This window comes from Ambystoma mexicanum, chromosome 3q (genome assembly GCF_040938575.1).
Source record: "Ambystoma mexicanum isolate Mex_15411 chromosome 3q, UKY_AmexF1_1, whole genome shotgun sequence".
NCBI lineage: Eukaryota > Metazoa > Chordata > Amphibia > Caudata > Ambystomatidae > Ambystoma > Ambystoma mexicanum.
In genome coordinates this window covers 1,080,592,715-1,080,614,308 of record NC_090926.1, presented here as the reverse complement: position 1 = coordinate 1,080,614,308, position 21,594 = coordinate 1,080,592,715, and the positions used below count along the sequence as shown (strand labels likewise).

The 21,594-nt window shown below is 50.8% G+C and overlaps 2 protein-coding genes across 5 annotated transcripts in view; one reads left to right on the top strand and one right to left on the bottom strand.

Annotated features, from left to right (window-relative positions):
* LOC138583265 (uncharacterized) overlaps positions 1-21,594 on the top strand; it is a 560,015-nt gene that overhangs the window by 151,306 nt on the left and 387,115 nt on the right. The window lies entirely within an intron of this gene.
* The window catches only part of LOC138583266 (zinc finger protein 182-like), a 100,607-nt gene that overhangs the window by 20,488 nt on the left and 58,525 nt on the right, over positions 1-21,594 (bottom strand). For 2 of the 3 annotated variants that reach the window (XM_069655349.1, XM_069655350.1), the window contains exon 2: positions 19,754-19,834. The gene's annotated coding sequence lies outside the window, so the exon portion shown is untranslated. The remainder of the gene's footprint in view (positions 1-19,753; positions 19,835-21,594) is intronic. The other variant, XM_069655351.1, reaches the window with a different exon arrangement.

Below are 21,594 nucleotides of genomic sequence, written 5' to 3'. Positions count from 1 at the left end.
AGATCCGGTATTGGGAGACCGCTGCGGGCCCCTCAGAGGAGTTTCCGGTGCGTCTCGCTGAGCCGAGACCAAAAGGAGTATCTGAATCTGAAGTGTTCAGCTCCCACGGAGAACCGCAGATATTTCATGTGTGGGCTCTAGAGAATGTGCATTTACGCATCCTGGAAGACCACCACACTGAGCCAATCGCCCTTCCAAAGAGAGGACTTTATTTGGGCAGGGGCGTGATCAACTTGAATTTCCCTCGGAAAGATCAACGGTGGGGTAGGAGAAAAGAGCAAGCTAAACCCTGCCTTAACGATGGACAAACCCCACCAGTCTTCGGTTATAGTTTGCCACGCCTCCAGATGAGACGAGATTGGTCCTCCCACCGAAGTGTAGTGTGACCGAAAAAAAATATAATTTGGTGATTTGTCGGCAGGGAGATTACCTGTCCCTGTAGAGGAGGCCGATGGCTGAGAGAAAAACCAACCACCTTGCCGCTGCCGCTTAAGGCAGGGTTACCAACAGGAGTTTCAGATCGGCGCACATGGCGACCCTGTAACCCCCTGAACCCAGAGAAGGACCGAGTCTGGGACCCTGACCTCTGTGCATAAGGGGCCTTAGCTGAAGCTGTCGCCAGGGACGACAAAACAGGTCTTTGTTGTCCACATAGCGTGGAAAAACTGCTCAGCCCCAAAAAATGCTCCCAGCACCAGTCGTCATGAAAGTTGGTGTAAGGTAGGTATCTAAAATGGCTGTTGTGGACCAAGGAGGCTGGGCCGCCATTTAGTCAACACCTGAAGAGAAATGCGTCATAGGAGAAAATGAGGCAACTGTCCCCTCAGGGACTTAAACACTTAGCCTTGAAACAATGATCCTCGGCCGAGCTGGTGCTGGAAGATCTAGGATGTTTAGTGGACAACCTAGGAACTGACCCAGAATTAGCCTCCAATGGAGGAACCTTGGCAGAGCCGGTACTGGTAGGCTTGTTGCTGATCACCTTATTTGCCCCCCCGACAGAATCTGTACCACCACAATCCCGAGAGTGGGACGGTTGAGGAATGTACCCTACCGACAGGACCTTTTAGAGGATCCCTCGACTCCGTTGGTACTGTATTTAGAGGAACCTTGGGTTTTAACCCGGGACACATAGCTCCCTTAAGATGGTCCTCGAGCCGTGGCTCGGTGTGAAAAGCACCAGAAACTGAGACCTCGGGGCGGAACCTGGTATCAGTGTGGAAAGCTCCAGAAATGGAGACCTCAGGGCGAAACCTGGTATCCAGAGCCAAAGACGAACTTAGCACCCAAATGGTGAACCTCAAAACCACATCCAGTTTTGGCAGGTCCTCTGAGCGACCTTCAGAGAAGACTCTGGTGCACCTATTAGGCTTTTGAGGCACCTCAGGGGAATCCCTGGTAACAGAGCTACACAAGCCCCTCCCGGTCCTGGAATGCTCTCACCGAGCGGGGCTGCTCATCGCCGTCCTCATCCGCTTAAGGCTCATCCCAATGAGGCAGAAACAGAAGACTGTTCCTCCACACCTACCGCCTCAGGTTTTAAAAGAAAAACCGAATCAGTGCCGCTAGGGACGGGGTGGACCAGGAGTGAAAAAGACGCTTGAAATACGTCTTCATAGGGTCAGAGTGCATGAGCATCTGAAACTTCCCAAAAAACCCATCCTCAGCAGAGGATGGTTGCCAGGAGGGTCCACCCCCGGCCGGGTCCACATAGATCAGAGGAGCAAAAGCAGGCGGTAGTAAGACAGTATGAGGCAGCGGAGCCCACGCACACCAGTCAAAGAAGAGTGGAACAGGTTACTATTGCCAAAAGGAATACTCCCAGCACCAGACATTGCAAACGTAGGTGTAAGGGAGGTATCCAAAATGGCCGCCATAGGCCACGCAGGTTGGACTGCCATTTTGTCGCCACCTGAAGAGAACTGCGTCACATGCATAGCTGAGGCAATTGCCTCCTCAGGAGAGTCAGGGGGCTTAAGCAACACTTTAGCCTTACAAGGAACCTCAGCAGAGCCAGTACTGGGTGGCCTCAGATGTTTAGCCGACATCTTCGAACCAGTCTCAAAATTAGCCTCCAACGGAGGAACCTCAGACAAGCCGGTACCAGAGGGAATGTGGTCCGTGTCCCCCCTGTTTGTCCCCTCGACATGCCAGTACCACCACGACCCTGCGCGTGGGATGGTTGAGAACAATACCTCATCGACCCTCAGAGAAGGCCTCTCGGATCTGTCGATCTAGACTTTAGCCTCCACAAGAGGAACCTCAGGTTTCAACCTGGTACGTAAAGCTCCTTTAAAAAAGGGCCTCGAGTCGGGACTCGGTACAGACTTTAGCCGCCACAAAAGGACCCTCAGGTTTCATCCCGGTTACAGCAGGGAAAGCTCCAGAAACGGGGACCTCAGGGTGTACCCTGGTATCCCTGCACCCAGCTGAACTGGGCTTAACTTTAGCACTGTGATGGTGAACCAATGTCAGGTACTGGCAGGTCCGTCAGAATCCTCAGAGGAATCTCTGATACGCCTGGTAGGCCCTTGGGGCACCTCAGGGGGAAACCCTGGTGACAGAGCTACAAGAAAGGCTCTTAAAGTACTCCCTCACAGGGTCAGAGTGCATAAGCCTCTGAAACACTTGAAAAAGCATCCTCTGATGAAGAGGCTGCCAGGAAGCGAGACCGTATGCGGTATGTGGTAGTCATAAGAATGGCAGAACGGGTTCGCACTGACCAGTGGAAACGGTCCTTCACCAAAACGATAGCGTGGATGTGAGGGAAGAATCCAAAATGGCCGCCGTAGACCACGCAGCAAGGCCCGCCATTTTGTGAACATCTGAGGAGAACTGCGTCACATGTGTAGATGAGGCAGTTGACTCCACAGACTGGTCATGGGACTTGACTGAAATTTTAGTCTTGACACAAGGATCCTCGGCAGAGCCGATAATATGGGGCCTTGAATCTTTACTGAACATCCTGTACCTTGAATTAGCCTCCAAAAGGAGGAACCTTGGCAGAGCCGGTAACAGAGGAGTTATGGTCAGCAACCTCTCCCTGTGCCTCCTCAACAGAACCGATAAGGCCGCGAGCGCAGGAAAGTTGAGGAATCCACCTCACAGATAAGACCTTGACAGGCCTCTCAGTTCTGTTTGTACACACCTTAGCCTCGATAAGAGGAACCTCGAACAGAGTCCGGTCTCTACAGCTCCCCCGAGAGGGGCCTCGAACCGTGGTTCGGTACAGAAAACCTCAACAGAGGCCTCAGGGCACAACCCTTAACATTCCAGAATCCTGAATGGAATGCTACAACCCTAATATTCTACTTTGCCTACAGTACAAGGAAAAGTAAGAACACTACAGATTCTCATCTTGCATCATACTCATAAGTGACGTGTGCTAAAGGAAGTGGAGGAGATATGAAGGAAGGAGAGGTGCAGAGAAACAAGATGGTACAATCCTTTTCCCAGCTATGCTAAACCTGCTCCATCTCATATCCATATCAGATACACCTTTGTATGCAACGCTCAATCAATCAGTTTCTTCTATAGCGCAGTGTCACCGAAGGCATCATGGCGATGTCAGGAGATACCAGGGAGAGGACGGAGAGAACGGAGAGAACCCACTCACGTAAAAAGGAAAGTTTTTAGCCCTTGCCTCAAAGATGCAAAATCTGTAGTGGTTCTTAGTCGCAGAGGCAAGGAGTTCCAAAGCTTAGGCACAGCCACAGAGAAGGCTCTTCCACCCAGCCACACTTTTCTGTATCTAGGCACGCACACAAATTATGCATTAGTAGATCTCATAGTCCGGCCTGGTGTAGAAGAACAAGTTACTTTCTTACCTGGTAACGTTCTTTCGATGGGATGGTCCGACGACGTATTCCATATCTATGACAGGTAATCACCACAGCTGTGCTGCTTCGGAAACTTTTCCGGCGTCTGCGTCCTGCGTCGATGACGTCGATACGCCGACGTCTAGGACCTCCTCCGACGTCCGACGTCATCCGATGTGATAAGTAGGACGCACGACGCCTGTAGCCTCAGTTGTAGTTTTTTCCCCCAGAACGTGTGACAGAAGTCAACTGCCAGTCAGACACAAAGCCTTGCGGAACGTAAGCTGCAATCGCAAAAGAAATTCTGCAGCGGGGAAGGCAGGGCGGGAGCGATATGGAATACGTCGTCGGACCATCCCATCGAAAGAACGTTACCAGGTAAGAAAGTAACTTGTTCTTCGAGGGGATTGGGTCCTCCGACGTATTCCATATCTATGACAGACTCCCAAAGCAGTACCAGAGCAAGGAGGAGGGAAAGAATTTACAAACAAAATTAGAATAGCCAATCAAATAGCAGAGCAAAGGACCGCCTTGCCAAAGGCCAGATCCTGCCCTCTGATGGAATCGAGGGAATAATGCCGTACAAATGTATGTACTGAAGCCCAGGTGGCTGCATCACAGATGTTGCGAATAGGAACACCCCACTGCAGGGCAGTAGATGCAGCCATGCCCCTGGTAGAATGGGCCCGCAAGCCAGCCGGTGGGTCCTTACCCGCCAAGCGGTAACATTCCGAGATGGCCAAAACAATCCAGCGGGACAAAGTCTGTTTCGTCACAGCTTGCCCCAAACGCTTACCAGCGTAACCAATAAAGAGTTGATCGTCCACTCTGACCCGGGACATGCGTGAAACATAAAAGCTTAAAGCTCTTCTAGGATCAAGCCTATGGAGCCTCTCCTCTTCCTTACCAGGATGCGGAGGAGGATAGAATGCCGGAAGAACAACCTTCTGGGCTAAATGAAATTCCGTCACTACCTTCGGAAGAAAAGAAGGACGAACTCGAAGGACAACCCTGTCCTTGTGAAACACAGTGAAGGGTGGCTTAACTGAAAGTGCCTGCAACTCACTCTGCGAGCGGAAGTAACCGCAACCAAAAACACAGTTTTCAGAGTTAACAGCCTCAAAGGGCAAGAATGTAAAGGCTCAAACGGAGCACCCATAAGAAACCTAAGAACAAGGTTTAAATCCCAACCGGGCACCAGGAAAGGTGACGGAGGGAACACATAAGTGAGCCCTTTCAGAAACTGTGAAATTAAAGGGATCTTAAAGTAAGAACACTCATCAGACGAGCGCTTAAAGATGGACAGCGCTGCCAGGTAACCTTTAATGGTACCCACTTGCAAGCCCCTGTGGGCCAAAGAAAGCAAAAAGGACAGAACCATGGGGATGTCACATGCAAAAGGATCCACATTCCGAACTCTGCACCAGTCGCAGAACTTACGCCAACGGCAACGGTACAGAGACTTAGTTGCTGGCCTTCGGGCCGAAAGCAACACCTCCATCACGTCTTCAGGGAGGTCCCAATCCCTATACCTCAACCTTTCAGAAGCCAAGCGTGAAGGTTGAGGGATCTGACCTCTGGATGGAGAACCAGACCCCCCTCCCGTGAGAGCAGATCGTCTCGGTAGGGAAGACGACGAGGAGGGCAGATGGACAAGTCGAGAAGGTCCGGGTACCACGTCCTCCGAGCCCACGCCGGAGCAATGAGGATCATCCGGGAACCGAACTTCCGCAACCTCCGCAGCACTTGCGGGATGACGGGGACTGGAGGAAACGCGTACAGCAGCGGGAACGACCAATCCACCACGAACGCGTCTCCTAAGGCCCCTTTTGGAGGAAATTCCCGCAAGCAGAACCTCCCGCACTTCCGGTTGACACTGGAGGCGAAGAGATCCACTTGAGGGGTCCCCCAAAGGGCGAAGATCTCCAGGAGAATCTCCTGAGCCAACTCCCACTCGTGAGAGATCGCGCTCTGCCTGCTCAGAGCGTCCGCCGTCACGTTCTCGACTCCGGCCAGATGAACTGCCGAGACCGAAACTTCCTGCTGGACGGCCCAGAACTCGAGCTGCATCGCCTCCCTGCACAGAGGAAGTGACCCTGCCCCCCCCTTTTTGTTGAGGTAGTGCATGGCCACCGTGTTGTCCGTCAGGATCAGGACATTCCTCCCTCGCACAGTCGGCAGAAAAGCCTTCAGGGCTAGCCTGACGGCCCTCAGCTCCAACAGATTGATATGGAGTCTGGACTCCGACGGAGACCAACGACCGCTGACTGTCAGCTCGTTGGCATGAGCTCCCCATCCCGTGAGGGATGCACCCGTCACGATCGTCACCTCCGGCCAGGGAAGCCAAAATGGAGCCCCCTTCATCAAGTTGCCTTCGACGGCCCACCACAGAAGGTCCTGGGCGACCGAGGGCGGCACCTGAATCGGGACCGACATCCTGCCGGAGGACTGCGACCATTGCATCTTGAGTGCCCACTGCAAAGATCTCATGCGCAGGCGAGCCTCTGGCACCAGAAGAATGCAGGATGCCATGAGGCCGAGCAACCTCAAGAACTCGAACGCAGGGAGCGTCTGGGCATGCTGAAACTTGTGCACCATCTGCTGAATGTGAAGAGCCCTCACCTGGGGAGGAAAACACTGCCCCAGGGAAGTGTCGAGCACTGCTCCGATGTACTGGAGCCTCTGCGTTGGCGTCAAATGGGACTTCTTTAAATTGAGGGAGAAGCCCAGCCTGTGGAGGGAGTGGCAGGTGACGGACAGATGATCCAGGACTTGCTCGGGAGAGCTCCCCCTGATCAACCAATCGTCCAGGTAGGGGTAGACGTGAATCCCCCCTTGCCTGAGATGCGCTGCCACCACCACCATGAGCTTGGTGAAAACCCTCGGGGCGGAGGTCAATCCGAACGGCAGGACCCGAAACTGAAAGTGCGAGTCGCCAACCGCGAACCTCAGGTACTTCTTGTGCTTGGGATGGATCGGCACATGGAAGTAAGCATCCTTGAGGTCGAGTGACACCAACCAGTCCTGAAGCTGAAGGGCCTGGAGGACTTGAGAGAGAGTAACCATCTTGAACTTGTCCTTCCTGAGGAGTTTGTTCAACCCGCGCAAGTCCATGATGGGTCTCAATCCCCCGTCTTTCTTGGAAATCAAAAAATAAGGGGAATACCATCCCTTGTTCCTCTCCGCTACAGGCACCAGTTCTATAGCGCCTTTCTCCAGCAGGGCTTGAATTTCCTGCGCAAGGAGCGGATCCGGACACTTCAAAGAGAGGTTCCCCGGTGGATTGTCGCGAGGCCTGTGCCGAAAGGGAAGACAGTAGCCGTGGGCTATGATCTCCAGAACCCACACATCTGAAGTAATGGCTTGCCACTCTACAAGATGCTGCGCCAGCCTTCCCCCAACCGGCGAACCATGGGACATGGCCTCATGACTGAGTAGGAGCGGCTGCGGCGTTACCCGAGGGCAAAGAGGTAACAGCCCGAGCGGCCTTGGCACCACGGGTACCCTGTCGTCCACCTCTGGTACCCCTGCGTTGGCCTCTTTGACTGCCAGCTCCTCTCGCTCTACTGAAGGATGAGTAATAGCGAAAGGAACCACCCCTCCACTGCTGTCCCCTAGGACGAAAAGGCGGAGGTTGGCGAACGGCAGCGCCCAACGACTTCGCTGCAGCTTTTGAGGTCTGCAACCTCTCAAGGCTCTCGTCAGCCTTGCTGCCAAAAAGGCGTTCACCATCAAAGGGCATGTTGAGGAGCCGGGACTGCACATCAGGAGCAAACCCCGACTTCCGCAACCACGCAAACCTGCGTATCACGGTGCTCGCCGCCATGGACCCACTGACGCAATCAGCCAAGTCCAGACCCGACTGAACGGACTCACACATGGCATCCTTACCATCCTGGACCATAGCAAGGAAACCCTCCCGTTCAACCCCTTCGGGAATATGTTCAGCCGCTAACGCAACACAGTTCCACAGAGTGTGCGTGAAACGTGACAAGGCACAAATGGAGTTGGCCGCCTGAAGCGCCATACCACCAGAAGAAAACACTTTCTTCGCCCAGCCATCAAAATGTTTGTCGTCCCTATCAGGAGGGATGGTAGGGTACGATGCCTGCTTTGCCGGGGCCGTGGCCGCCTGCACCACCAAACTCTCCGGAGTGGGGTGCCTGGTCAAATAGCAGGGGTCGCTACTGGCTGGACGGTATTTACGCGACAAGGATCTGCCCACCGCCGGGAGACTCTCCGGAGCAGTCCAAGCCGCCGCCACCCTTCTCTGTAAAGCCATATGGAACGGCAGAACCGGGTCAGTTGGGGGACCAACATCAAGGATGTCCGTCAGATCATCCTGCACAAACTCCCCTGGGGGAGCAGACCATCCCAAATACTCAGACACCCTAGCCATAAGGCGCCGGTACGAGGAATCGGCATGGGAGCCAGGCTCAGGCCTACAAAAGTCCACCTCCGGGGAGGTGTCCAGTCCACTGGCATCATGCAGTGACTGCCTCAAATCGTCAAACTGACTATGGCCCGAGACAATTTCATCAGGCACCAGACTAGGAACCAGGCCATCAGAATCCTCATCCGCCTCCGAAATAAATTCCAGGTGGCGAAAAGGCACCCGAGAGTGCTTGCTCTTAACCAGAGCCTTCCTAGGGGGTACACCCGTGACACGGGGCACCTCCGACACGAAAGGCGTCGATGGCGTCGAGCGAACCGGCGCCGACGCCGAGAAAACCGGCAACGGCGCCGAAAGGATCGGCGTCGACGTCGAGGAAATCGGCGTCGACGTCAGATGCAGCGCCTCCAGTATCGGCGGCGTCGACACAGCCCTCGAGGCCGGAGCCCCGAGCGTGTCCCTCGACGACCTGAACGTCGACGGCCTCGACGACGTTCCCGAAGCCGGAGCCTCGAGAAAGCCTGTCGACGCCCTCGACGCCTCAGACGTCGACCTCGAAGACTTCACAGGAGCACACGGTCTCGAACGCGTCGAGGACCGGGACCTGGAACGGGTACGGCGAGAACGAGCCTCCTTGTCCGAACGGGACCGCTCCCGTGACTCGTGCCGACCACTCTTGCGAGCGGTGTCTCTCGACCTCACACGGCCGACCCCACTCGGGGGCGCGGACGGCTGAGTACCCTGCGACTCAAGAATCGCCAACATATTCTTCCCGAAGGAAGCCCATTCCTCCGGCGTCGCACGGCTGGTGGGGTAACCGACGTGCCGGGCAGAATCCTCGGAAGAGGACCTGGAAGGCGACCGGTGACGGCGCTTCCGAGAATGCCTCGAAGAGGCTGAGGAGTGGCGAGACCCACTCCTAGAAGAAGACCGACGAGACTTCCGACGATGACGCGGAGAGTCACCCCTCGAATCAACTGTCGAAAGCCCCGCCGACTTCGACTTCCGGGGCTTGGACACCCGACCTACCGACAACTTCTTCTTACGTTCGCGTAAGGCTTTGGACGTGAGCGACAGGCAGTCAACACAGTCATCCGTGTCGTGGGCCTCCCCGAGGCAGGCGTCGTGCGAGTCAGTCACCGACATCTTGGACCCACACTCCCCGCACTTCTTAAAGCCCGGACGCGGGGTTGAAGACGAAGTAGAAGACATCGCCGAAATTCACAAACGAACAGGTTCGAAGAACCAGAAAGAACAGAACCGAGAAACACGAAGCAACACGTTCGCGGAAAAAACGGAACTGAGGCTACAGGCGTCGTGCATCCTACTTATCACATCGGATGACGTCGGAGGAGGTCCTAGACGTCGGCGTATCGACGTCATCGACGCAGGACGCAGACGCCGGAAAAGTTTCCGAAGCAGCACAGCTGTGGTGATTACCTGTCATAGATATGGAATACGTCGGAGGACCCAATCCCCTTGAACTATGAAGCTTCTCCCGAATGGCTAAACATCCTTTACAGTTCTGTGCGCGATGAAATCAGGCACTTTGTTTTAAATGTAACCCTTGCATTGATCGACAAGCGATGAAGGGATTGCGGTGCCCTTGTTGCCCCCCCCCACCATTCCAAAAAGGAATGTGTTTCACCAGACGCACTGCTGCAATTTGCAGCACTCGAAAGTGCTGATAGGACAGTTGTTGTTGTGAAGTTAGTTGTTGTTGTGAAGTCTCTCTGTTGTCAATCAGCTCAGCACTGTGGACATAATCCAATTACTCTTCAGTAAATACAGTAACATATGGGACAGGACAGGAACATGGATGGGTAATAACAGTACATACAGAGGTGTAGACCCACCGGCCATCCTATCATCCCAGCTCAGGCCCCCCAACTGACACTCATGGAACATTCACACACAGATCCACTCAACATTCTCCTGAGCTGCACATTCATGTATCAACATTCTAATAGCAAGCACTCCTGGCCAGTGAAAGAACAAGACTTGCAATACAACAGTGGTGCTAAATAAATCTCATTGCAGTGGTCAATGTTGGGGTGGGGGGGAAGCATAAGCAAATTTCCCTGACCAGTTCATACATAGGGCATTCCCCTTGGAGCCTAGCTGGTGGATCCTGGATGAGAAGTCTGGGCATTGACTGTTTTCGCTTGTGGCGAATAAGTCTATAGTTGGGGAAACCCCATTGAGAGAAGAGGTGATCTACGACGCCTTCGTGTAGACGCCACTCGTGTTCCTCTGGTAGGGGATCTCTGCTCAACGAATCAGCTAGAGAGTTGAGTTCCCCTGGAACATGCTGTGATGACAGAAATATCTTCTGTTTGAGTGCCCATCTCTAAATTTGCTGTGCAAGTCTGGACAGTTTTGGAGAACGTGTAGCCCCCAGTTTGTTGATATAAAACATTGTTGTAGTGCTGTCCGTTAGAATCTGCACAGATAGGTTTGTTAAATGGGGCCCGAATGCCTGGAGGGCTTTGAATACTGCCAGGAGTGCCAGCAGATTGATGTGTTTCTGAGCTACAGTGCGAGACCATAGACCCTGAGCTGTGTGGTTAAGGTAGTGGGGGCCCCCCCCCCCCAACCATGCCAGTGAGGCGTTTTGTGACAACCGCCTGTACCTCTGGATCGTAGAAAGGTTTCCCCTTTGTTAGATTCTCTCTTGTCCACCAGCAAAGATGTACAAGTGTTGGCAAAACGACCACTAGATCGTCCCACTGACCACTTGCATGAGACCACTGTTTCGTCAACCACTCCTGCATATTCTGCAGCTTCCACTAGATGTCAGCCTATGCACAGCATGTGATCTAAGCAGATTTCACAAGCCTCAAAAATATGGGATACATTACTTACCGTAATCGTATTTGTGATGCTTGTATTTGCTTAGATTCACATGCTGTGTATAGGCCGACTTCTAGTGGAAGCTGTATAGGATTACAGTTGTTGTTTTCAAAACTCGAAAAGGGACGTCGACAGGGTGTGCCAGTAATACTATCCCTAGTGTGACGTCCACTGTACCCATGATTCCTCATGCGTCAAGGTCCCTCAGATTGTTCTTTTTCTGACATGAGGTAGCATGAAGTGTAGCGTGAGTACAGTTGTATCGTAGATACATATTAGGCTCATAAGCATCCATCCGCCTTCTCTCCGAGGAGAGGTAGGGTGGGCGCATGTGAATCTAAGCTGATACAAGCAGCAGAAATACGATTACAGTGAGTAATGTATCCCTTCTGAGGCTTGTGGAATCTCACACCTGCTGTGCATAGATTAGCAAGCAGTGTTAGAAGAAGGTGGTGGGATGTGAGAAGGTTCATGTGCGAACAGAAGTCTTAGAACCGCTTGGCCCACCTGTGTATCTGTCTTGGAATGAGTGTCCATGCAGTAATGCGGAGTAAACGTGTGTATTCAGCTCCATGTTGCTGCTTTGCAAATGCTGTCCAGAGGGACATTTGCAATGAAAACCAGAGTGGCTCCTGTGCTTCTTGTGGAGTGAGCTCTGGGCATAAAAGGCAGTATCTTGTTTGATAGGGAATAGCACACTTGTATACATTTGACTATTCACCTGGAGATGGCATTCTTTGAAATGCGGTCACCTTCTCTGCCCAGCGCTACGGTAACAAACAGTCGATCTGTTTTTCGTAGCGTTCTGTTCTTGTCTACATAGTAGAGAACCGCCCTCCTCACATCTAGTGTGTGGAGTTTTACCTCACCTGAGCTGATGGGTTCTTGAAAGAAAGCTGGTAGCTCAATAGCCTGGTTTATGTGAAATTTAGAGATGAACTTGGGGGAGAACCTAGGGCAAGTACGTAAAACCAGCTCGTCTTTGTGTACCACAAAGAAAGGATCCTGCACAGACAACGCTTGTATTTCACTCACTCTTCTTATGGAAGTGACAGCCACTAAGAAGCGAGTTTTGTAAGTCAGGTGTTTGAGATTAGACTTGTGCATTGGCTCAAAAGGGGGGTCCCATGAGCTTAGCAAGCACAACATTGAGATACCATCCTGGCGGCGGGTTTGAAATTGGAAGGTGGAGTTTTTTACTCCCTCCATGAATGCTTTGATAACAGGTACCTTTCACCATGAGACTTTATTGTGGGAAGTGGTATAGGCTGACAAAGCCGCCATGTGGACCTTAAGGAGTTGAATACTAACCCTGCATCTAGCAAGTACATTCTATGGTGTTAATTTGTTTAGACTGGCACCAAATTACAACTCTCCTCCTCTTGTCAAAATAACAGTGCCTAGTGTTAGGCTTTCTCGATTCCTTCAAGATATCCGTACATCTCTGTGGCAAATTAAGATGGCCGAACTCTGACTTCAGGAGCCATGCTGCGAAGTTCATTGAGTGAGGTTGCACTGTTAGTCCCCCGTACTGAGTGAGCAAATTGTACGGGCACAGGAGTTTGATGGGAATCGCACATCGCCACTTTGTGCAAATATGGATAACAGGGTTATCTTGCCCACATAGGAGCAACTAGGATGAGCGTAAACTGTTCCTTGTGGATCTTGTTCACCACCTTCCTCATTAGAGGTGTTGTGGGGGCTGGGGCGGAGACAAGCGTAAGCAAATTTCCCTGACCAGTTCATCCATAGGGCGTTCCCCTTGGAGCCTGGCGGGGGGAACCTGGACACGAAGTCTGGGCATGGCCTGTTTTTTCGCTGGTAGCGAACAAGTCTATTATGGGGAAATCCCATTGCGAGAAGAAGTGTTCTATGACCCCTGTGTGTATTTGCCACTTGTGTTCTTCAGATAGGGGATCTCTGCTCAATGAGTCTGCAAGATAGTGGAGTTCCCCTGGAACGTGCTGTGATGATAGGAGATATTCCGTTTGAGTGCCCATTTCCAAATTTGTTGCGCAAGCCTGGACAGATTTGGAGAAAGTGTGCCCCTCCGTTTGTTGATGTAAAACATTGCTGTAGTGCTGTCTGTCAGGACTTGCACGGATTGGTTCGCTAGGTGAGATTCGAACGCCTGAAGGTAATGAGCGCCCACCCAGTGAGTGAGGCATCCGTCGTGACAATCGCTTGCACTTCCAGATCGTAGAAGCATTTCCCCCTTCAACAGATTTTCTCTTGTCCACCAGCGAAGATCTTGTACTAGTGTTGGCGAAATGACCACTAGATCGTTCCACTGACCACTCGCCTGAGACCACTGTTTCACCAACCACTCCTGCATGGGTCGAAGTCGCGCTTAGGAACCAGGTAAATGCAAGATGCCATCATGCCGAGCAAACGCATGGCTTGCGCACCCTTATCTGGCGGCCGGCCTGATAATGTGGTATTTGCAGTAACATGTTTTGGACTCTTTCCTCTGACGGAAAGACCAACCCCTCTGGTGTGTGCATGACAGCGTCTATGAAGACAGCTTCTATGAACTGTTTGGTTGTGCTTGGCCCTAGGCTTGATTTTTTCTAGTTCATGGAAAAGCCCAATTGGAAGAGTAGGTTGATAGTGCTCGGAATGTTTTGCCTGCAAATTAGGGAGACTCCCCTGGAATCAGCCAGTCGTCCAGGTGAGGGTACACTGGGATTGCTCCCTGCGCAGGTGTGCTGCCACCACCGCCAGTACTTTCATGAACACCCTTGGAGCATATGCTATTTTCCGAAGGGTAGCACTTTGAATTGGAGTGCTGGTTCGCTACCTTGAAATGCAAGAATCTTCGGTGTGCTGGGAACATTGAAATATGAAAATAGGCATCTTTCATATCCAGTGTTGCCATGTAATCCCCCTTTTTAGTAGAGGGATTACCTCTTGTAGCGTAGTCATGCAGAAATTTTGTACCTCGACATATTTGTTTGCAGGGTGTAAATCTAATACTGGGAGCATTGCTAGATCTTTCTTTGGCACAAGGAAGAAAGTTGAATAAATACCCTGCTTTACCTGGTTGGCCGGGACGACTTTGGTGGCATCCTTTAGTAGAAGCGTAGCGATTTCCTCAAGGGGGGGTGCGCTGGTGTTCCTTGGAATGGGTCTTTTGTCGTGGGGGGTGGTTCTGGGGTTGATCGAGGAGCTCTATACAATATCCGCCTGTTACGGTGGACAGCACCTATCTGTCTGTGGCGATTTCCTCCTATGCGTGGGTGAAGCTGTATAGTAGGTCTTTTGGCCCAATGAATTGAGAGTATCGCATTCTGCTTTGGCCGTCTTTAAGGCGTCCTCGACAGCCTTGCCAAAGAGCACATTGGGCTCAACGGGCATGTTGATAAGGGTAGCTTGCGTCTCTGGTTTAAAACCAAACTGACGCAACCAAGAGTGACGCTTGATAATAGTCCCTTCTGCTATTATTCTGCCCAAGTTGTCCGTGGCGTCAAGATTGGTTTTTAATAAGCAGCTTGACACTGCCCTGCTCTCTGCGGCTACCTGGGCAAGCTGAGACTTAAGTGGTTCCGGGGCCGATGATAGTAAAGCCGAGATTTCATACCATTTGTGGCAGTTGTAGCTGGCCAACAGGGTAGAATTGTTGGCAATTCTTGTCTGGAATGCCGCAGAGGAGGCCACCTTTCTGACCTATTGTGTAAAGTCTCTTACTTCCCTTGTCAGGCGGGGCCTCAGAGGAAGCTAGGGGAGAACCAGCCCCTTTTCTTGTTGTAACAACTAATGAATCAGGCTTTAGTTGCCCTCCGATATACAGCAGGTCTAAATAGTTTCTCTATGCAGGGGTTTACTGCCCACGTAAGATTAGGGGTCTCCAGCGGGTGGTCCTGATTAACAGCAGAGTCAATGACATACATATTTGTCCCGGGGTCAATCTCTGGGTCCTCATCCCCGTAATAAGGGTCTGCTGCCTCTTGTATATAGAGGTCTTCATGATTGGAGTCCGGATCATATAGGTCAATGACTGTGCCTAGCAGGGGGTTGAGCAGGGATCTGCGACCCAGAGGGTGCTGTAGTGGGGGAGGGGTGGGGGGGGATGGAAACCTTTGAAATAGGCAGGGTCCTTTTCATAGAAGTTGGCCATGAAGGGCATCCTCCTCATGACCCTGTCTATATCCTCAGCCAACCATTGGGCAGAACTAGGGATGACCAATAGTTGAGAAGGAAGCCCTAAATCTTCATCTGTGGGACGAAGTAAAGTAGAAGGAGGAGCCTTTTTCTTTAAGGTGGAAGACAGAGAATCATGAGATGCAGGTTCTTTGGGCCGATCATGCTGAGATTTCTCCCTAGGAGGGGTCTTAGAGGTCTTTTTCTTGGACTCCCTCTCTTTACCCTGGACCCTGAAGCACGTTTCACCCTCTTGTACCTTACTCGACGCAGAATGTCAAATTTCGGGTGTTGGCTGAACCAGAGCCTCGTCTGCAGATGAACGGCCCCCGGAGGGAGTTTTTCACGCAATGTCTGTACCGTCCTTTGATGGCCGAGGCCTGTCATGTGGTGATCTTGAACGACAGTGCCCAGAGGACAGATTCCACGGGCCTCTCCCTAGACGTTGTTGTCCGCTCAACTGGTGTGTGGAGTCTCAGCCGTGGGTTGTGTGTTTAGTAGAGGATGAAGTGATAGCGCTTCCGCCGCCAGGTGTTGTCCCCATAACAAGGTCACCGGCCTGCGTTCCGGAGTCAGGGACCTACACTTGGGGAACCGGAGTAACCCTGTTGACTTTGCCGTCGGATACCGCAGCATTGCTGCCGTCGCTGAAGGCACCCTCTACTTCCATAGCCTCGTGCTGCCTGGCGTAGTGGGCTCAGCATTTAGTAGATCAGTCCTTCAAAGTCTTGGGCTTGAAGAGCCTGCACGCTCGACAAGAACCCTCAACGCGGTCTCGCGGGAGCACAGGTTACACACAAGGTGTTTATCGACCCACGGAAAAGTCCCATTGCACTTGGGGAAACTGGACAAGTCCAGAAAGTCTGGGTACCACGTCCTCCTGGCCCAATCCGGGGCAATTAGGATCATGGTTTTCCTGAACTTTCTCAACCTCCCGATTACCTGAGGAATCACGGGGACTGGAGGAAACGCATAGAGTGGAAATACCCAGTCCACCACGAACGTGTGACCGTAGAGCTCCTCTTGGGGGAAATTCCCTTGAGCAGTACAGTTCGCACTTCCGGTTGGCACCGGTCGCGAACAGATCCACTTGAGGGGTTCCCCAAACGGCGAAGATCTCATGAAGGACTTCCTGGGCTAGCTCCCATTCGTGGGAGACTGTGCCCTGCCTGCTCAGAGCGTCAGCCGCCGTGTTCAGCTAGGAGAACTGCCGATAGAGATTCCTTCTTGCTTTGCCCAGAACCAGAGCTGCATTGCTTCTCTGCACAGTGGGAGTGATCCTACGCCTCCTCTTTTGTTGAGGTAGTACATGGCCACTGTGTTGTCCGTCATTATCAGAAAATTCTTTCTCTGTACAGAGGGCAGGAAGGCCTTCAGCGCTAGTCCGATTGCCCTCAGCTCCAAAAGGATGATGTGTAGTTTGGACTCCGATGGAGACCAACGACCACTGATTCCGTGAGTGAGGCGCCTGTCTCTACCGCCATCTCCGGCCATGGTTGCCAAAAAGGTTCCCCCTTAAGGATGTTTTCCTTGCAAGCCCACCATAGAAGATCTTGAGCCACTCTGGCCGGGACTTGCAAAAGATCTGACATCTCCCCTGAAAATTGGGACCATTGAGTCCTGAGGGCCCATTGAAAGAATCTCATCCTTAATCTGGCCTCTGGCACCAGAAAAATGCAGGATGACATGAGGCCTAGCAACCTTAAAAAGTTGAATGCCGGTAGACGTTGGGCATTTTGAAACTTTGTTACCATCTGCAGAATGTGGTGAGCTTTCTCCTTGGGAGGCAAGGCTTTCCCTGAGGAAGTATCCAGGACTGCGAGATAAAAAACCTATGCGCCATTCCTGACACGAAGCAGTTGCTCAGAAAAACGTAATTGAAGTAACGGGCGCTGCTCGAGCCCTTTATACAGCGGATGTTGACGACGCTCGACCGCGGCCCTCGAGGGACTACAATGTGGCCTCGAACACAGCGTCTGGTGAACATTTTTTTCCAAAGCAGCAAATGTACAAGAAGCATTGACAGAGATAAACCTTCCCAGATTAAGTAGAGAAGAGAGCAATAGTCTGGAATTACGATCACATTAGAGGTACTAGAAAGTTTGATAAACGATCTAACCAACCAGCAAAATCCCAGGGGCGGATGGGCTCCCAGGCGAATTCTACAGAGAACATAAAGCCGATATAATCCCACCATTATTAGCAATGTTGAATGACGCCTTAGCAACAGGAAAATTGCCAAGGTCCTTGCAGGAGTCAATAATTGTCCCTCTTCTCAAACCAAATAAACCAAACACAGAGTGCAGCTCATACAGGCCCCTCTCGTTATTGAACCAGGATGGTAAGATACTCACGGCAGTCATGGCCAGAAGGCTCAAAGGGGTCATAGGTAAGGTTATACATCCAGATCAAACAGGATATGCCCCACTTGCGGAGATTGCACAATGTGATAGATTGCACTCGGAGGGATACACAGGAAGTTGCAGTGGTGTCACTAGATGCAGTGAAAGCATTTGATTCGGTCAGATGGCCATGGCTGCTGGCTGTATTATAGGAATTTGTTATTGGGCCAATATACATTTAAATGGGTTAGGCTGTTCTACAATGAGCCAATAGCAAGGGTCAAAACGGGTTCTAAGATATTTGAACATTGCCAGTTAAGTAAGGACCCGAGACAAGACTGCCCATGGTCGCTGATGCTCTTTATTTTGGCACTTGAACCACTAGTGGTTTATTAACGACAGGAATATGGGGAAGTATGGATAAACACTACAGGGGGGAGGCACTTGATATCACTATATGCCGATTATATGCTTATACTTACACTACCCAGAAGAGACTGGAACGTTATGCGGCACTGACAGGTATAACCATAAACCCCCAGTAGTCTAGTCTGTTCCCCTTAGGTGAGTATGTGGGAAAGCCGGTGCACAGGCTGCCGGTGTTACCGGTTAAATGGGAAATGACGTTCTGTTATTTGGGGGTTTGATATATACCACAACCCGAAGCTAGAACATGTACATAACACGGGGTAGATATATACCACGACCCGAAGCTAGAACATGTACATAACACGGTGAGGGCGGTGAAGAAGATAGAAAATAGTATGACATTTTGGGCTAAACTACCATTGGCTATGATGGGATGTGTAGCACTGCTGAAAATGGTGGTGCTACCGAGACTCTTAGATTATTTTACAAATATCCTGTTTGATATAACCAGAAAGTTTTTTAGAAAATTGCATGGCTTGTGTAGTAGCTTCATATGGACAATACAAGGTGTAGAGTGGCATTGCGTAAACTGCAGAATTCATACGACAGCGAGGTATAAAATTGCCTAACTTTGAGGTGTATTTTATGGCCGGCCAGCTGCAGTTTGTGGCCAGATGGTTATCGGATGAACAGACACCAGAGCTAAGGCTGTACGTAAGGAATGCACCCCGTTTTTTTTAACAAAACAATATGGTTGCCCGACTCGTGCGGGACAGGTGAGAGTCTACTGTTGCGCCTGGGGAGAAAGGTGTGGCACAGAGCATGTCAAGGGATAGGCAATGCAACACCGTATTCCTCACAGATACCATTGGTGGCGCTAGGGAGGAGCAGATGTACATGTCAGGTTGTGCTTGAGGAGATGGTGGGAACCCATGGGAGTGGCAAAGGTGGGAGACATACTTAAAGAAGGGAGGCCAATGGAGTTTGAGGAGTTAACGGGTGACTTGGGAATACATAGAGGTCAACATATTACGCATTCCCGACTCCTGCTGTACTTTCGGCGAAGGTGGCCAGATACCAAAACGACTCTACAGTCGGTGGAGGCTGTGGAAGATTTTTATACTGTGTCAGAGGGAGGATATGAAGTCTCCCGTATATATGAGCTGCTGATGCCTACGGTTGGGGTGGACATGGTACGAACAAGACAGAACTGGGACAACCTATGTCAGATGAGATGTGTTGTAGAGTGCTGGGATATCACAAAAAGGTGCAGAGAAAGGACAAAGTGAGGTGGGAGGAGGCCAATTGAGGTCTAGCAGAGAGGTGAAGTGCGAAGGAGGACGGGAGGGGGGGGTGATATGACAGTTATGTTATTAAATGTGTATTATATGAATTTAAGCCACAGTTGTGAGGTGGCATGTTTATATGTAAAAAAAAAAACTATAAAAACAAATTAAAAACTAAAATAAAACTATGCCGATGACATGTCCGAGGCTCCTCATTGCTGGAGAACAGTTGGCAAGGTATTTGCAGATGTGTGGAAAAGGCTAGTTAGCGAGCAGAAACTCTAGTTTGGGTCTACATTCTGGCAACAGACTTTGCTAAAGAAATGCTAGATTCTATATTGTCCTCATAGCCAGATAGCCGATCCTGAAGGAATGCAGGGCTGAAAGAATTCCAGAACCACCATCAAGCATACCTAGAACATGATGTAGTTACATGAGAGAAGTGGGAATCTTGCTCGCAGGACGGTAAGAGAAACAGAATGGTGGCCCCATTACATGGCAAATGACTGTCAGATATAATGTGTTCAAATATACTCTGGTAGCAGAACTTACCTCACCCGATAACAAAACAGGAGGAATGCAGCAATAGGCACACAAAGCACGTTGTCTGCAGCTTTGAAGACGTTGATGGCCCTAGGCATGAGGAGAAAGGAATGGAGGGTTTATCCTTTATACCGGTCTTTCAAATCAGATATTTTACATGTGGTTATATAATTTCTTTACCAAATCATCCAGGCTATAGCGATTTGGCCCTTGCAACAACATTTAAAAAAGCACTGTAATTTTTAAGTGTGCCGCAAAATGGTTGGAATGCTGCTAAAGAGCCACACAATATAGTATTTAACTCATATGCCACTTATAATTCGTCTGACCAACAAGGCCATGTGACTATCCAGTGAGCAGACCACCAGTGGCCCCGGTCCCCACACATTTATATGAAGGAACGCCATTTGTGAGAGATGGTTTTCTTTTCTGAGGAACAATAAAACATTAGCATTCCAATTCAGTATGTTTAGTTGGTACCTAGAATTATTTTGCTGGAAGATACACGCTGCAAGATGTACCTGTCTGTACTATAATAAAAGGCCCCCAAAACCAACAATACATGATGCAACCAATGATTACAATTGCCGGTAGAAGTAACCAGAAGACATGTTGGGTTTTGGGGGATGCAGAAGGAATATTCGTGGGGCTTGAACCGGACACAGAGGCACCACCATTCTTTCACAAGGATGTGTAAATGTGTAAAAAATACTCAACATGACAAAACCAGGTTTAAAAAAATAAATAAACAAAAAAGTGGTGTCACTACGTTTGGTGAGGTGGGGTCTTATTGGGGCAAGTAAGTTGATGCATATGGAGAGTTCACCTCCACACCCACCAGCTCCAATTTACTTCATCCTCCCGTGTTTTTTTTCACCTTTCCCTTTTTCTCAAAGTCAAAACAATGTATGTAAAAGAAAACGGACACACGGAGAGCCTGGAGCGTCAATGCTGCCCCCACAATACCGATCCCATGCTTCATGGAGGTTGGTGCAGGAAGACATTATGTCAGATAATGCAGAAGATTGTATGCATTACAAAGTGCAGAGCTAGTTTTCAAACTACATCTGTCCTTTCATATAAGTAAAAAGATGTACAGAAATGGAGGAATTTGAACACTCTACCACTCTGCATGAGAGCCGTTTTTCCAAACTGAGATTTGGGGTTAGATCCTTATCCTCTGCAGGTGCCTCCCTCTGAACAGCCTCCCTGCCTCTCTTCGTCTTGAACTAGACCTCCTTAAGTTCCGGAAACTCAATCAGTCTCTCTCCCTCTCCCCTCTACCTTCCCGCCGTCCTTTCTCTTCCCAACCTGTGCTCAGCTTGCTGACTGGCCACCTAGTGCACCTCCAGAGCACTACAGGTCCCATCCGTAACCCCTGACCACCCCCCCGCCCCTCTGTCTTGCACTTGCCTATTGGCCTATGCACTTTGCTTGGCAATTCTGCACTATGCTCCTTGAGAGGAGCACCCACTCCCACTCTGCAATTAATCCGGGCACCTGCTGGACAGGGCGCACTTGTTGTTGCCACTCCCCCTCGTGTCTCTGGCACTTGCACATTCACTTGCATGAATGTACTAGGCCTAGCAAGGCTGTCTGTCGGTCCTCCCTCTGTCTCCCCTCCCCAACCAGGACGAGTACTGTAGTTTATGTACTGTACGCCCCCGGATCCCCTCTCGCTCTGTCACACACTTACACTAGTTTATACCCCTCTGCTCTAGTACGCCAGTTACCGTTTGATTATTCTGAATCTTCAAGGCCTAGAAATGATTGTAATCCCTTGTTCCCTTCCCACCTTGAAGCGCTTTGAAGCACTTCACTTGTGTATAAGCGCTTTACAAATAAACAAT